Source organism: Odocoileus virginianus, chromosome 29, assembly GCF_023699985.2.
Source record: "Odocoileus virginianus isolate 20LAN1187 ecotype Illinois chromosome 29, Ovbor_1.2, whole genome shotgun sequence".
NCBI lineage: Eukaryota > Metazoa > Chordata > Mammalia > Artiodactyla > Cervidae > Odocoileus > Odocoileus virginianus.
In genome coordinates, this window is record NC_069702.1 from 30079647 (window position 1) to 30094139 (window position 14493).

Below are 14493 nucleotides of genomic sequence, written 5' to 3' on the forward strand. Positions count from 1 at the left end.
ATTGCCTTTGTAAGTCAGTTCATCCTTTCTTGCATGGATAAAGATATGTAGTTTATCTCTAATTTCATAAATTAAAATCTGATCTTTATCTGTCAGTTCCAAAATACATTTTCCACAACAGTTTTACATTTGAAAAAAATAATAGATGTATCGGGCAACTTAACTGCCTGAATACTTTTCTCTGGCTTCTTACTCTGAGTAAGGTAATATTGACAATCTATAATGTATAATACAAGGGTATTCAAATTTCACGCAACAGACATTTGTGATTCCAGTTTTTACTACTCTTTGTCTCATTTGCAACTTTTCTGAAAGCACCATGAAGTTTCATGTGTTTTTGATTTCCATTTTTCCTCTGCTCAAGAATGTTCCTCCCTCGTATTTTCACAGACAGTGCACTTAATATTCCTTATGTTTATTTTTAGATCATATTCAGATTTGACTATAGCTACAAAATTGCCTGCAAATATTATAAAATACATCCCTTAGAGTGTTTATGTAAATGCATTTTCCCTTTAAAAAATATAAGTGTAGTATATTTAACAAGCAATTATTGATTGCCTAATGTGTCTCAGGAACTCTTTTATCCAAATAGAATTGGGCCATGAAGAAAAAGAAATTTTAGTCTTCATGGAAGATATACTATGTATTAACTGGAAGGTAAGATAAAACATGATGACCAAGTCATAAATCATTTGTCTGATAGTGATATATACTAAGAAAATAGAATTAGAGGAAAGGGTTAGGAAATTTTTCTAGAAACAGAATATTCAGTATTAATGTGTTAGGAAATGTCTTGCTGAGCAAGAAAGTAAAAACTTGAAGGAAGTAAACAAGTCAATGTTGTCGACAGCTGTGAGACGAGTAATCTAGACCATGAGATGGGAGCATGACTGCAATACTAAAATAATAATACTCTTAATAATGATGTTAAAGCAAATAGGACGGTATTTTTTAAATTGATATCTTTCTTGGAACTGAGATCAGAGAAATAAAAAGACCCCCATTATGCAGGATTTTAAAGGCATTTTGAGAAGATTAAAGGACTTCTGCTCTGGAATTCAGTTTCTGGGGCTGATTGCATATCAGGGACTGGGTTTATCCTGCTGGTTAAATAACTCAGGAAAAAATAGCATTTATAGGAATAAAAGTATATATGCTGCTGCTGCTGCTGCTAAGTCGCTTCAGTTGTGTCTGACTCTGTGCGACCCCATAGACGGCAGCCCACCTAAAAGGAAAAAGAACAATGTATCAAAAGGAACCCATATGTTTTATATAGCACATATACAATACATATATAATTATGCTGAAGGTGAGGAAGGGAAGGAAGAAAAAATATTTGAATAAATCAATGAACAAATAATGTCCAAATGTTAGGAAACCTGCAACTCATAGATCAAGAGCACAACAAATTATGACTGCAAAGCATCAAAAAGACCACATCAAACACATTATAAACAAATGATTTCCTAGTCATTTCTTTCTTTTTACTGCAGTATGTGAATTATGGGATTTTAGTTCGGTGACAAGGATAGAACCTGACCTCAAATCCAGCCTCAGTAGTGAAGGCACAGACCCTGGACCTTTGGGGAATTCCTCTACTAATTTTAAAAAGAAAGCATCTAGAGAAAAAAAATACATGTGTTATACAGGGCCACAAGTACTTGAATGCTAACTGATTTCTCAAAATAAGCCAGAAAAGGGTGATGGAATATTTTAAGTACTGAAAAGAAAATATCTGTCAAACAAATTCTATGAGTAAAAATATAATTCTAAAATGGAGACCAAAAAACCTTTTCCAGATCACAAACCTGAGCAAATTTATGATCATTATGCTAGCCTTAGAAGTAACATTTAATGAAAGTCACTCAGGCAGAAGTAAAGTAATAACACATGGGAATCTTTAGCTCCTTAATAGAAGAACATTGAAAATGGTAAATATGGGGATGGAAAGGAAATGCCTCAATTATCTATGTTTGAAAACTCTTATAAAGGTAAATACTTAAAAAATAAATGTAATAATATATGTGGTGTGTGTTGAAGTAGGGTTAAAGTATATGACAACATCACCACAAACCACTGGAGGAGGAACATTGAAGGCTAATATCTAATAAGCCTTATTAATATGGCTGTTAAAAAAAAGAAAATAAATGTGATTGAGACTGTAGAAAAGGGAGCTCTGGGGTATTGTAGAAACATATGTTGGTGCAACCCCTAAGGAAGATATTATGGAATTACCTCAAAAAATTAAAAATAAGGCTAACATCTGATTCAATAATCCCTCTTCTGAGAAATTAACTGAAAGAATTTAAATCAAGGTGTCCAAGTTAGATGTACCTTGGCTTTACAATAGCCAAGAGGCCAAGAGTTTCAGCTTCAGCATCAGTCCTTCCAATGAACACCCAGGACGGATCTCCTTTAGGATGGACTGGTTGGATCTCCTTGCAGTCCAAGGGACTCTCAAGAGTCTTCTCCAACACCACAGTTCAAGAGCATCAATTCTTCCGCGCTCAGCTTTCTTTATAGTCCAACTCTCACATCCATACATGACTACTGGAAAAATCATAGCCTTGACTAGATGGACTTTTGTTGACAAAGTAATGTCTCTGCTTTTTAATATGCTATCTAAGTTGGTCATAACTTTCCTTCCAAGAAGTAAGCGTCTTTTAATTTCATGGCTGCAATCACCATCTGCAGTGATTTTGGAGCCCCCCAAAATAAAGTCTGACACTGTTTCCACTGTTTCCCCAACTATTTCCCATGAAGTGATGGGACCAGATGCTGTGAATGCACTGGTCTTGGCAAACACCCTCTTCCAACAACACAAAAGAAGACTCTACACATGGACATCACCAGATGGTCAACAACGAAATCAGATTGATTATATTCTTTGCAGCCAAAGATGGAGAAGTTCTATACAGTCAGCAAAAACAAGACTGGGAGCTGACTGTGACTCAGATCATGAACCCCTTATTGCCTAATTCAGACTTAAATGAAAGAAAGTAGGGAAAACCACTAGACCATTCAGGTATGACCTAAATCAAATCCCTTATGATTATACAGTGAAGTGAGAAATAGATTTAAGGGACTAGATCTCTTAGACAGAGTGCCTGATGAACTATGGATGGAGGTTTGTGACATTTTACGGGAGACAGTGATCAAGACCATCCCCATGGAAAAGAAATGCAAAGAAGAAAAATGGCTGTCTGAGGAGGCCTTACAAATAGCTGTGAAAAGAAGAGAAGCAAAAAGCAGAGGAGAAAAGGAAAGATATTCCCATGAATGCAGAGTTCCAAAGAATAGCAAGGAGAGATAAGAAAGCCTTCCTCAGTGATCAATGAAAAGAAATAGAGGAAAACAACAGGATGGGAAAGACTAGAGATCTCTTCAAGAAAATTAGAGATACCAAGGGAACATTTCATGCAAAGATGGGCACAATAAAAGACAGAAATAATATGGACCTAACAGAAGCAGAAGATATTAAGAAGAGGTGGCAAGAATACATAGAAGAACTGTACAAAATAGATCTTCACAATCCAGATAATCACAACGGTATGATCAGTCACCTAGAGCCAGACATCCTGGAATGTGAAGTCAAGTGGGCCTTAGAAAGCATCACTGCAAACAAAGCCAGTGGAGGTGATGGAATTCCTGTTGAGCTATTTCAAATCCTGAAAGATGATGCTGTGAAAGTGCTGCACTCAATATACCAGCAAATTTGGAAAATGCAGCAGTGGCCACAAGACTGGAAAAGGTCAGTTTTCATTCCAATCCCAAAGATATATATGGGTCATATATAAAAAGTGAAGATCAGTGGAAACAAACTCAAGGATTTTGTTATGTATTAAATCTGAACAGCTAAGCAGTGAAATGAACTGAAATGTGGGAGGGGCACAACAAAAAGTTCTGTATCGGAGTTGTTCATTTTCAGGCATCTTTCACACAGTGGAGTGTGTAAGTGGAGAGTGAAAAGGCAGTTAAGGAGATAGCACAGACACAAGCAACTCAGTATCTACTTCCTTCTCTCACTCTCTGATTCTTTCATCAGCATCTGAGCCTGAGGACTCTCCTTTTGTATTCTGCGACTGTCTTTGATCCAACACTAGGCCACTCTCTTGTGTGCAAACCTCTGGAAACTGAAGATTGTCCCTTAGTTCATCAGGCACTCTAAGAGATCTACTCCCTTAAATCTATTTCTCACTTCGACTGTATAATCATAAGGGATTAGAAAAACCACAAAGACAATTATACTCTACACCCATCAGAACTCTGTCAAATATAGTGTGAAGACATAAATTATTGTAAATTTAGCCACCAACTTTGTTACTTTGTTATTACAGCCAAGGAAATAAATAAAATGGGATATCCAGTATTTGCTTGAGAGATCAATTTATTGCTATGGTAAATTTTTTTTTTAAATTTTTGAAATACTTTAACATAGAGAAGTAGGTAGAACGCAGTTCAGAGAATATCACTACTACTATTTAGAAATATTGATATGATCTCAGGAGTGTGTTTTGCATGTAACACTACTTGATTGCATCTTCTTTTTTCTTTTCCTTCTTTGAAAGTCAGAATGTGGACACAGCAGGAGGGCAGGAAGAACCTTCCTGAATACAAAGCAAATACATCTTCTCACCAAGCCTGTAGATACAGAGAAAACATTCTTTTTATTAACTTTGAACTACAGATAAAATCATGGCTAATAACATTATTCTTACTTGTTTTCAAATTATATCCATATACATTCCTCTGTGTCTGACCAAGTCAGATTGATTATATTCTTTGCAGCCAAAGATGAAAAAGATCTATTCAGTCAGCAAAAACAAGACTGGGAGCTGACTGTGGCTCAGATCATGAACTCCTTATTGCCTAATTCAGACTTAAATGGAAGAAAGTAGGGAAAACCACTAGACCATTCAGGTATGACCTAAATCAAATCCCTTATGATTATACAGTGAAGTGAGAAATAGATTTAAGGGACTAGATCTCTTAGACAGAGTGCCTGATGAACTATGGATGGAGGTTTGTGACATTTTACGGGAGACAGTGATCAAGACCATCCCCATGGAAAAGAAATGCAAAAAAGAAAAATGGCTGTCTGAGGAGGCCTTACAAATAGCTGTGAAAAGAAGAGAAGCAAAAAGCAGAGGAGAAAAGGAAAGATATTCCCATTTGAATGCAGAGTTCCAAAGAATAGCAAGGAGAGATAAGAAAGCCTTCCTCAGTGATCACTGAAAAGAAATAGAGGAAAACAACAGGATGGGAAAGACTTGAGATCTCTTCAAGAAAATGAGAGATACCAAGGGAACATTTTATGCAAAGATGGGCACAATAAAAGACAGAAATGATATGGACCTAACAGAAGCAGAAGATATTAAGAAGAGGTGGCAAGAATACATAGAAGAACTGTACAAAATAGATCTTCACAATCCAGATAATCACAACAGTATGATCAGTCACCTAGAGCCAGACATCCTGGAATGTGAAGTCAAGTGGGCCTTAGAAAGCATCACTGCAAACAAAGCTAGTGAAGCTGATGGAATTCCTGTTGAGCTATTTCAAATCCTGAAAGATGATGCTGTGAAAGTGCTGCACTCAATATGCCAGCAAAATTGGAAAATGCAGCAGTGGCCACAAGACTGGAAAAGGTCAGTTTTCATTCTAATCCCAAAGAAAGACAATGCCAAAGAATGCTCAAACTATTGCACAATTGTACTCATCTCAAATGTTAGTAAAGTAACGCTCAAAATTCTCCAAGCCAGGCTTCAGCAATACTGAACTATGAACTTCCAGATGTTCAAGCTGGTTTTAGAAAAGGCAGAGGAACCAGATATCAAATTGCCAACATCTGCTGGATCATCAAAAAAGCAAGAGAGTTCCAGAAAAACATCTATTTCTGCTTTAATTGACTATGCCAAAGACTTTGACTGTGTGGATCACAATAAACTGTGGAAAAATCTGAAAGAGATGGGAATACCAGACCACCTGACCTGCCTCTTCAGAAACCTGTATGCAGGTCGGGAAGCAACAGTTAGAACTGGACATGGAACAACAGACTGGTTCCAAATAGGAAAAGGAGTACGTCAAGGCTGTATGTTGTCACCCTGCTTATTTAACTTGTATGCAGAGTACATCATGAGAAACGCTGGGCTGGAGGAAGCACAAGCTGGAATCAAGATTGCCTGGAGAAATATCAATAACCTCAGATATGCAGATGACACCACCCTTATGGCAGAAAGTGAAGGGGAACTAAAAAGCCTGTTGATGAAAGTGAAAGGGGAGTGTGAAAAAGTTGGCTTAAAACTCAACATTCAGAAAACTAAGATCATGGCATCTGGTCCCATCACTTCATGGCAAGTAGATGGAGAAACAGTGGAAACACTGGCAGACTATTTTTTTGGGCTCCAAAATCACTACAGATGGTGATTGCAGCCATGAAATAAGAAGATTCTTATTACTTGGAAGGAAAGTTATCACCAACCTAGACAGCATATTGAAGAGGAGGGACATTACTTTGCCAACAAAGGTCCATCTATTCAAGGCTATGGTTTTTCCAGTAGTCATGTATGGATGTGAGAGTTGGACTATAAAGAAAGCTGAGCACCGAAGAATTGATGCTTTTGAACTGTGGTGTTGGAGAAGAGTCTTGAGAGTCTCTTGGACTGCAAGGAGATCCAATCAGTCCATCCTAAAGGAAATCAGACCTAAATGTTCATTGGCAGGACTGGTGTTGAAGCTGAAACTCCAATACTTTGGCCTCCTGATGTGAAGAGCTGACTCATTTGAAAAGATCCTGATGCTGGGAAAGATTGATGACAGGAGGAGAAGGGGATGACAGAGGATGAGATGGTTGGATGGCATCATTGACTTAATGGGCATGAGTTTGAGTAAACTCTGGGAGTTAGTGATGGACAGGGAGGCGGCTGTCCATGGGTCACAAAGAGTTAGACTTGACTGAAGATGTCTAGTGCGTGGACTCTGGCTTAATGTTTTTTATATCTTCATTGGCCATCTCAGTGAATGCCTATGGGGGGTCTAAAAATATCTGTTGAATGAATGAATGCGAATGTCATTGGGTCCTTTCCTAAAACAGTAACAAAGGAACAGTATTTTCAACTGTTCTCATCCAAAAGTTAAAAGAACTCCTATATTTCCATGTCTTCAAGTCTCATTTTCACTTTCACTTTCATTTTCCCTGATACTTCATGGATTTAAGAAATATCAAATGACTATTAATAAATTCAGAGAATGGTATGCACCATCTTTTTTTTCCCCCTGCACTTCTCACATAAGAAAAACTGTGTCAGTTTGCATTTTATTCCACTTGGACTTTCAATGTGAATGCTATTCTTGATCAAATTGAACATAGCCAAAGTATCTTTTTTAGCATCTCCTACATTAACAGACCAAACATATTCATAAAGCAAAATTTCCTGGAGGAAACAGCAACAACCAAGAAACAGATAACATTAGTATCATATGTCTATACTGAAAATCATATTTCCTGAGAACATTTATTTGCTAATCAAATTCTGACCGTGTTCTTCCATTTCTTTTTTCTCCTTCCCTGGCTTGGTTATCCATTCAATGCATCATGAAATCTGATTTCTATTTCTTAAGGCTTCTTTATCATTTTTCTTTCAAGTCTTTCTTTTCCCAACCAATTTCAGTCCCCTGCCCCTCAACTTATAAACAGAGTCCATATTTTATCTATGTTTATCTCTGTCAAATGATATTTTTGTTAATATTATTTCTTTCCTTGATCAAAAACCTTCAGTGACTGCTTTATATCTGGGAGGATAGGTTCAGATCCTTTGTTCTTTTATTAATGGCACTAGGAAATTCAATTTGAATATATTCTTCATGCATACAAATTAATTGAAAATGTTTTGAAAATATTTCATCTTTGAATTGTAGAACAATATTTTTCCATCTCCACAAATATTGCTTTACAATGTAGTGAAATATCTAATATATTATAAAATTTGGAAATATTAATGTTTTTAGATAAAAATGATTTTCTAATAGTAAATTGTAAGTATTTCAGTATCTTTTTTTTTTTTTTTTAGTTCTTTTTAGAGCAGTGGTTCCTATTCTAATTGCTCTACAGAATCTCCAAGGTAATATTTCTCAGACTTTTTTGACTTATGAGTTATATAGGGATCTTCTTAAAATGCAGATCCTGGTTCACTGTGTGGCTGTTACTGTAGAATGAATTGCTAATAAGCTCCAATCTGGTGCTTTTGCAGTTGTTCCAAAGTTTACATTTAGAAGGAAAAGTTTTAACAATATGTTGATGCAGATTTAGTGGCAGAGCTACCTGTAGTCACAGTTATATAAAATTCTGTTCAAGAAATTTTGTATATCATCTTTTAAAAGGCTCACTAGTTCTATGAGGAATTATTACTATGATACTATGGAGTCTGATGCAAAAGTGAAGTCTAGAAAAGATTAAGGATATTTCATATGATTTTGGGGACCAGGATACAAGCCCAGGTGTCCCCACACCCAGTGTTCAGTCTGTGAACCACAGGACAGATGTTTTCTTTGGAAGCAGTTGGATAAATAATTGAGCTCCCCTGGTGGCTCAGATGGTAAAAAATCCACCTGCAATATGGGAGACCTGGGTTCGATCCCTGGGTAGAGAAGATCCCCTGGAGGAGGGCATGGCAACCCACTCCAGTATCTTGCCTGGAGACTCCCCATGGACAGCCTGGTGGGCCATGGATAGAGGAGTCAGTGGGGTTGCATACAGTTGGACACGACTGAGTGGCTAAGCAGAGCACAGATAAATAAGTACAGTTTAAGAGAGCTACACCAGGCTCTACTTCTTAAACTGGGGCTGCTTTTGTTTTTATGACTTGCTCTTGACTTTTCTTGTTTTAGTTGTCACCCTTCATAATTCTGGACAATATGAAATGTCACTAGACTTGTCTTACCTTTGTGTTCATGTCCTGTGATTACCGAGCAGCTAAAACGCGACTGGATATGGATATGGATTTGGAAATCGATATGGATATGGATAATTAGGAATATATCCACCTTGCTGGTTTGGATAATAACTTGTCTGCATACATCAAAAGGAAGGAGAAAATTGCATAGAGTTAAGATAATGTAGGGCAAATAATTCATAATAATATCTATTAACAACTTACATCATAAATGTGATAGGTCCTTCTGTATCATCTGTTGGATTATTTTTCAAACTTTTAGTTAGATTTTTACTTTTTTGTATGAGAAAAATATTTTTAAAATAGTAAAATAATATAGGATTTTTTTTTTTTGCTGTTTGTTGATGATTATGTTGTTTTATCATACCCAGAGCCATTGATTATGGCTGACCTCTCAAAAATGATTTAAAATCTTTTTTTTTTTTTATGTTGGTCTTGTTTATCTCACAAGACCTACAAAAATTATGGGAAAAGTGCCCTATAGCCCTCCGCAGGGGCGGGGGGCGGGGGAGAATGACCCTAGCTCTAAAAAATCTTTTTTATGATATTAGCTCTAAACTGATTTGGTCACCCTTCTAGGGAGTAGGCATTTACTAATTCCAAATTACTGGAATTGTTACTGATCACTGTTGTATTATAATGAGCTTACTGCCTCTTAAAACCCCTAATTCTGTAACATTCACTTCTGTTAATCCAAATATCCTTCATCCAACATTCTGAATCTTTTTATTTGATATATTTTAAGATCATCTACTTGTTAAGTTAGTATACATTTTTGAGAACTATCACATCGATAAGACATGTCCAAAAAGTGTGAGAAATCAGGGGCACATTTAATGGAGCAAAATGTTAAATGAATAAAATTCTCTCTCTCATCATGGTCAATTTAAACTTTACCTTATGACTTTATCACCCACTATAAGAATCGGAAATTGGAAAGCTACCATTACAGCCTCTATGCTCCACTAAGTGTATATTATGCTCAAAAGAATATGACTCTTTAGGCAAAGTCAAATTGTTCATCAGACAAACATATCTGAGTTTTAAGAAAGTGATTGGCTACATCAGGTTGGCATTATGAGTTTCTATCTAAATGCTACTAATATTAAGGAGTTCAGGACTTTCCTCAGTGTATTATAAAGAAATAAATGTATAAATAACAAATGCATAAACAAGTACTGCTGTCATTCACTGTATAAATATATTTCAGAGATGAATGTGTTTCTTTCTTTTAGAATTAACACTAGGGAATAAAATATGTTTGTGCTATACCATTTTCTCAGGGGAATACTTACAGGGTTATATCTAAACCGGTAACGTTCCTGGTAAAATAAAGAACAAATTAAAATTTTAATACATGTTTAATTATCACCTTTCCCAGTGAATAAAATTTACTTACCTCTTCAGATGAATCAGCTTTCTGGGAAAAAAAAGAAGAAAATAGTTAGCACATTTATTTTTAATCTTTTAATTTGTTATGGGGTAAAGTAGTTAACACATTTTAATCTTACAATTCTAGATTGAGTGCAGAAATGCACTTAGCTGCCACAATTAAATAAAATGGAGGCAAAGTCTTAGGTAACTGATAGAAGCAACCTGTAATTTTTTTTTTTTTTTGCTGTTTTGGTTGTTGTTTACACTTTGGTTGTTGTTTGCTTACATCTTTAAAATGAGTGAATAATAGTTTGCTGCCATGTTAATTTTCTACATTCAAATAATTCACTGTGGTTTGAATTTCTTTTGGGTGTGAAATTGAGAAAAATCTATTACCTTGAATAGGACAGTGAATTTGAATAGTTCATTTCTGGTTTTGCTCAAGAAAAACATTTTTTATGTAGATATGTTTAAGTAACTTAAAAGCCACTAATATTCAAACATTAGTATGCTGGTAGAGTCTGATATTATAATTTTCTCTGGTTCTTTTAAAGTTTTATTTTTCCACAACTATCATTTTATAGAAAATAACATGATTTATAGTGATATCATAACCAATTTGTTTTTGAAACTCCTACTAGAATTTGCTCAATATCTTGTGGTATTGCTATTTCTTGTGTAATTTCTCAGTAACTGGACATAATGAATATGAAGTGAAAGGGACAATTAGTTTTAACAGGAGTAACAAATTTAAGGAAAATAGAAAAAGCAGGAAGACAATGGTAGAAGGTGGAAGAGGAGAGGGAGGAAGTGGAAAGCAATTTAGAGAAGTGAAGTTTTACGTAATGACACGTGGGAGTAAATGACAGTACAAGTTGAGAATTCATGGCATTTGTCAGAGCTACAGCTTTTAATATTTAAGTGCCTTTTACCAGCTCTTAGTCCCATATTATGGGATTTAAAAAAAAATTATTTTTACATTATACTATTGTACTTTAGGTCTGTGTGTGTTATGCACATGCATGTCTTTTCAAGATATATTCTAATTCCTTACAAATTTTATGAAGCTTAATTCAAGGAAAATGTTCCTATAAAACATTAAAAAAATTTTAAAGCCATGTTCAGTCATGCACATATAGGTCAGAACACAAGAAATAGGAAACACTTTTAGGATACTTCCTAAGAGCTTAAGTTCAAAATTTCCAGGTATATCAATACTTACAATCATGGCAACAATGAGAGCCATAATAAAGGCAAAGAAAAAGATCTTCATATCTGGTAGAGTCCTGTGAAAGCATATGTGAAAAATCAGTAACCCATCCACTCCTGCATTTAAAAATCAAACATGTATTTATCAAGCTATGCTCCACAGTCTTGTGACACTGAGTGGAAATGCAAAGACAATTGAATCACATTGCCTGTCATCATGCAATGTAGAGACAGGTAGGCATCTTGATAAGCAAAAAGAAGTACTATGACATTAAACACTAAAGCACTGTGAACACACAGCAAGCGAGCGCCTTAGACCTAGAGAATGGAAATATTGAAGAAAATAAAATGGTAAGACTTGATCTCCCCCATGGTTCAGTGGTTTAGAATCTGCCTGCCAATTTAGGGGTAATGGACCAGGTAATACCCTGGTCCAGGAGAATTCCACAAATTGCAGGGTAAATAAGCCCATTAGCCACAGCTACTGACCTTGTGCCCTAGATCCTATGGTCTGCAACAGGAGAAGCCACTTCAAAGAGACCCAACTCCAGAATTAGAGAGTAGGCCCTGCTCTCCACAGCTATAGAGTGAATGCCAGGGTGCAGCAGGGAAAACCCAGCACAGCCAAAAATATTTTAAAAAGAAAAAAAAAAGGTAAGACTTGTGTTACATTATATGGGGTTAATGAGTAAGTAAAGACAAATCTTTGTGGCCTACAAAGAAAAAAAAAATGAAAGAGAATGAGAAAAAATATTTCATCCTGTAACAAGGACAGAAAAAGGAGACAGGCTGACCATTTAGATTTCTGTGAAATGATAGGGAACTTACATAATGATAGTATGGATGGTTAAGTAAGGTGGAATTTGAGATGTACTTAGAAGGTAGAATGACAAGCTACAGGGATTGGCTTTGAATCAGAATTAGTGAAAATGAGTCAGGTTTCTGACTTGAAAACTGTAGATGATGTAATCTTGCTATTAGAAAATTAATGATGCTGGGGAGAGAAAAATCAAACAAAAATGTTTTAGGAAAAAATTCTAGTTATTTTGAAATTGAATTAATAAAATGATTTAATCTTCAAATAACCTTATTGAACACAATTAAACTTAACTGGGAAACTTTAATATGTTTTTGTAACTTTTTATCTACAATGAACCCAGTATTGTTGCTGTTGAAAGGAATTACTGTAGATTATTTCTAAATTACTAGCATTAAATTTAAAAAATTCCTTATATATAAGGTGAATAATAAGTAAATTTAAAAATAATTTTTAGTCTTCAGTTTGATAGAACATCATAGCAACATCTTTAAGGAAAGAAACTACTCAGGATAAATAACTATAAATCTCTCATATATAAATTAGAATTTGTAACTGATGATATTTCTATTTTCCTGTGTTTGCTGATTGTGTCTCATTGATTTAAGCCCTGAATATCAGAAAAATGATAAAAATTATATATTTCTTGGTCAAGGTTTTCAATCATTTACTATTACACTAAATATTCAGTGATGCCATTTTAATGCTGTTTTCCTTGGATTTTATAGAATGTAGATAATTGAGAGAAATGACAGAAACTGATAGAGAGATGGATAGACAGAATAATTTAAGGGCTTTAAGAAAATGCTTCTTAAAATATACAATGATAAAGCTTGTGTAGGTTCAGAAAAACAATATATGTTGATGATGACAAAACAATGGGAAGGTTGGAAATGGTCTGTGATGGGAAAATATAACCTTGAAAAAAGCTACTTAAATTTAAAAGAATGCATGTTTCCAAAAATAGAGTTGATACTACTTGAGATACTTTTTCTGTAAAACAAGATACACTGTAGGCTGGAGGTAAACGTGTTAAAAAAAGGAGATCATACATTTAGTCAAGGAGAAATAGGCTTCTAAGATGTATCAGAGACAGAGAAGATGGAGCTCGTCTTCCATTTTCCACTTCAATCACCTTGTGCAACAATTGCTGTCCATTCAGAGGCACTGAAATCCTGAAATCACTTTTAGATCCTGACAGAGGGCTATTTCTTTAAAATTATTTCTTTATGAGAAGCTATCAACAAATAACATATAATTAATTAAGTATTTCAGCTCATTCTACTGAGCAAAATATTAGAATAAGACATCATATTAGATTATATATGAACATACCTTTCACCCAAGGTGAGACTCAGGAGTCAGAGAAGCTGAAATTCTGAAGCTTAAAGAGAGAACGTCCTTCGCTGGAGAACTGTTCTATTTAAATACACCTGAAATTTTCCATTTGTCATTCTAAATCATGTCAATTGTCATAGAACAGAACATAGAACAGAAGATAGAACAGAAGATAATGCCCAAAATCTGTCTTCATAGATACTAAGAATAAAGTTAATAGGGTGACTTTACAATAGAAGATTGTGAAGCAGAAGGACCAGGAAACAAACGAATCCGTCAAAAGTTAATCCTAGTATCAATCTAATCAATCTAGGCCACATGAATAAAATAAAGGAAAAAATATGATAGAGAAAACAAAGTTAGAAATAAAGTAAAAATATTTCTGTAAAACACTAACCACTCACATTATTTCAACAAATACATTTTTGAGATGGACCAAATCTCTGCCAAAAATATATCATCGAATGAAAAATTTACATTTCTCTAAGATATGGTGCTATCATAATATACTCAAGTCATTTATTTTAAATGTTTCCTACAAATTATTAAGCTGTTCTTTTATCTTATTACATTATATTCCAATCAAATGTTAAATATTTACTAGAAAAAATGGATAATCTTTTGTATATTGCCTGATAAAGTGATCCTTTTTATCAAAACCATGTGATCAGAGAAACTCAGTAGTATATATTTCATATAGTGACTAGATGCATATGTTCAGAATTAAATGTACTCCTTTGAATCTTTAGGGGATCATGTTTCTCAGTGGAAGTCATGAGTTGACATGATTACAATATGCAG

At 34.9% G+C, this 14493-nt stretch overlaps 1 long non-coding RNA gene across 1 annotated transcript; it reads right to left on the reverse strand.

Moving 5' to 3' along the window:
* Nucleotides 1-4372: 4372 nt before the first annotated feature.
* LOC110124826 (uncharacterized) lies at nt 4373-13731 on the reverse strand. The gene is made up of 6 exons (XR_002309891.2): nt 13690-13731; nt 11551-11614; nt 10354-10374; nt 10250-10276; nt 8943-9070; nt 4373-4644 (listed from the first exon to the last, which is right to left on the reverse strand). It is a non-coding gene; the product is annotated as an uncharacterized lncRNA (long non-coding RNA).
* Between the last annotated feature and the right edge of the window lie 762 nt (nt 13732-14493).